Raw genomic sequence first — 4,170 nt, 5'->3', positions numbered from 1 at the left:
CAATTTCTCCTTGATTAGCAAATTTGAAATTCTATACGAGAAGTCGAAATCTTAAGAATTGTTAAATAATGTGCTTTTTCAGTTTGTCTTGTTTTGCAGTACTTATACGCTGTAAATATAATGACTAAAAGGTATGAGTACAATATGAAATTAACATAAAATTGGGTTTTGTGTAAGAAGAAGGGTGCTGCTTATTTCATGGTTAGCTATTGCTTGTATTTATTTAATTAAGTAATATAGCAAATGCATTTTTCATATTTAATGTTTATGGGAAAAAAGCAACTTTGGTTCTCTTCTGGAGACTTACAATAATAATATTCAATTATTTATTTAACCAATTTTTTATAATGAAGATTTTTTATTTATCCCCCCCATTGCATTTTCTGGCATTTTATAGGGGTTTTGGTGGTCCTATAAAATATAGTTACTAAGAAAAAGTTGTTAAACAAATAATTGGGTTTTATTATTGGGAATCTGTTGAAGAGAAACAGAGTCTTCCGATCTCCTAGGGGGTGAGAGCATAAAAATTCCGACTTTACTATTTTACATGCTGTTTTGGACCACCCTAATATACATACATAATATTCTTCGTATAGTACTCGGTCTAATTTACTTGTAAAAAGATACTTTTCCACAAGAAATCAGTCAAACAATAATCCCTCTTTTTCGACGTTATCATTCTGAAATGGAAGTGATTAATTGACCTGATTATTGCCCATTTAAAATACATATTCGTTGAGGTTGAAAAAAAAAAAAAAATTCATCGAAATAAACTTTATGCTTTCTACTAAATCCAACCAGCGCTGAAACCAAATAATAACAAAAAAATGCGGCTGTTTCGAAATTCGATGGTTTCGACGCATGCATGTATGTATGTAGTTAATTTAAGAAAAAATTTACTATTATACATATGTAATTGCAAGAGGCCCTGCTAGAAAATTTTCGAAAATGCCTTTTTTAATACTCCATTAGTTTGCGGTCGGATACACTCCAATACCAAAAAGCCCTAATAGAAGCGATATACAGTGAAAGCCTGTGAGACGCGCAAACCATATAAGAAGCCTGAATATTTACTAATATTTCCTCTCATTTCACTAAAGCAAAAAATATATGATTAGCAGTTGTATTTCATTTTATTTTTTAAGAAGTAAAATATTTTTTAAACGGTGGGTTAGATGAAAGAGGCCAGTTTTCACAGTCGTTAGTTAACTAATAGAAAAACAGCTGTTTTTGACTTTTGGTCAACTAATAGATGTACATTGGTTGATACTGTGGTTGGTTAATATTAATATTAATTAACTAATAATGTGAAAATATTTTACAAGAATTTTTTGTAGGTTTGAGCGTAAACAATTTGTGCTAGCATTTTTTCAAATCATAAACATCTAACGATGGGATTTGAAGATTCAATGCTACGTCAGGCGTTTCATTGATCTCATTAGGTTCTTATTAAAATTGAATATTGCTCTATTGCTGCAGTCGTCCCATTCATTTTTGTACGTAGAATATATGTAGTATGTAAATCAATTTAGTCGCGAATAAGTAATTTGCGTCCGCGACTAAAACTTTCGAGAATTTTGCATAGATAATATCTAAAATATCATAAATAGTCTTAAGCACGCAAACTATACAAATTCATAAAAAAGTTGGAATTCATAAAAAACTGTAAGCATCACTTTTGATATTTATAAAGTTGGTACTTTGGAAAACTTGGGACCTTTCGAAAATTTTCATAAATGTTATTGACACTTGAAAATCGTCAAGAATTGTCATATTACTCTAGGATTATTCCAATAATTGTCCAACAAAGGAAGTGTATTTTTATAACAGGTGAACGGAATTTTCGAACAGTAATAAGTAAGAGAATAGCAGTATAAGACCGTAATTCCATGCTTTGGAAATATGCGACCCTTTAAACATTTAACTAAAATCATTAGGGCTGTTCAGGATATTGTGAAAATGGTCTTGGATTTGCATTTGCAAATTTTTTTGCTTGCTACCATGGCAACCGTTTGTATTTTATTGTTGGGAATTTATAAATGCACCGAAATATGCAAATGCAAGATCATATGCACAAGATCCTGAGCAGCCCTAATGTGTTTGATAAAAATTTTCGTTGAGCTTCTTTACTCAATAGGCAGCGAATTGGGACAGAATTGATTGTTTTATATTAAATATGCTTCCGTTTTTGATATTTTATGGATGTGGATACAGTTTTTGAGGAAAATAATTAAGAAGTAAAGTACACAATTAGTATTGAATTTTAATTATTTTTTTAATCGAATAAATATATTGATCCGCACTTAAATAAAAATTTCATCACTAGCGAGACATAAATAAATACAAATTCACTTTGTTGCCGTGTTGATATATACAACATATGTAGATATCTTTTTAATACTAGGGATGCCATAGATCCCGGGATCCCGGTGTTTTTGACGTCCCGAAAATCCCGGGATTCGCTTGCATTAATCACGGGATTCCGAAAAATTTGAAATATCGAATTTGACAGTAAGAACTTGTTTAAGAATTTGAATTATGTTTTTTAGTAAAATGCCGTTTTGACTAGAATTAACAAAAAGCTTGAAACTTTTAAATTGCAGCCTGAGCCTTTTTTCAAAAAAGATTTAAATGAATGTACTCATAGCGTCGCCAATGTAAACGAAACAGAAAATTTTAAGGAAAAGTTACATACATTTTTAAATCAGTCTACTCCAACTTTCTCAAATCGAAAAACTTATAATTTATCCGAGCTGCTGGCAAAAGAAGTTCAAATATTTTGTAATGGAGTAGATAGGGGTCATTATCTTCAATGGCTTATGACTGACTACCTTTTTGCAGTTCAGCCTAAAAGTGTTGAGGCCGAAAAATGTTTTTCATCAGCAGGTATTTGTATGTAATTACTTCAGGTTAAGATTTGAAAACTCCGCTTTGAATGCTTTGCTGGTCTTACGTGCACATTTTGAGTGCTATACTAAACCGGCAAAAAAGCGGTGTATGATTTTAACCAGACCAACCTACCAACCTGTATTTCAACACGACTCGTACACCATCCAAATGTTGAGTAAATTGAGAAAAAATGGCAAAAAATTCGACATTTAGTTATGGAGTAGAACAAATATGGTTTTGTACTTTTTAGTTTAACTTTTTTTATTAATCATTACCATTTGTATTTGTTCGAGCATGTCCTATGAAGAGACTAATTGTTCCCCTTTATACCCGAACAGATATAAAAAGCGGCTAGCCACTTTTAAAAAATAAAAATAAAAATAAAAATTTACGCCAGCTGCGATTCGAACCAGGGTTCTCGGTTTGTTAAGCGAATACTCTCCCTATGTGCAAACGCCGCACTGGAAGTTTCATCGACTAAGTGTTTACATATCATTAAATCGTTAATTGTACCCGTTAGAGATGAGTCGGGGACTAATAGATCTCCAATAATACCCGTATGAGACTAGTTGCGGCTAATTAATTAATGCCCAACTGCAACCGATCGAGACTAATTTCGCACAATTTTTTGCTGAGATAGAGATGAAATGACTTCACTTTTTCCAAATCTTGGTTTTCTCATAAAATTCACATTATCTTTTCTCCAATTAAATGACGTATCCGTGGACTAACATACGCACGAATAAATTTTTCATTCAGTTTGAAAAAAACAGTTCTCAGTTTTTAGGGTCGCTGATCACAAATGTACCATCAGAATTTTAATATTCAAAATGCCGGTTCCAATTTGGAATTCGTTACTCGTAGGATAACGGGGTCGTTGATAGAGAATCGGAAGGTGGACTAGAAAAATTCAAAATGGCGGATCCAATATGGCGGCAAAAAATTCAAAATCGATTGGATTTGCTTAAAACTTTAGAATTGGGAGTTCTTTAGCCCGCTGATTATGAATCCGAAATCAGATCCATATTCGGTCTACCATTTTTCACGGATAGGTTAAAATCGAACGTACGTACATGGCGTATGAGTTACCCAGATAAGATGAGAATGTTGCTCATACGCTATGTACGTACGTTCGATTGTAACATTTCCGTGAAAAATTTTTGACCGAATATGGAACCGCCATTTTTGATTTTCAATATCTGATTTCATTTACATAATCAGCTGCCTTAATAACACCCAATTATAAATTTTTAAGCGAATCCAATCGATTTGGATTTTTTT

The sequence above is a fragment of the Rhagoletis pomonella genome, unplaced genomic scaffold, assembly GCF_013731165.1.
Source record: "Rhagoletis pomonella isolate Grant_MI unplaced genomic scaffold, Rhpom_1.0 Rhpom_scaffold_00005, whole genome shotgun sequence".
In the NCBI taxonomy this organism is placed as follows: Eukaryota; Metazoa; Arthropoda; class Insecta; order Diptera; family Tephritidae; genus Rhagoletis; species Rhagoletis pomonella.
This window is presented reverse-complemented; position numbering follows the sequence as displayed.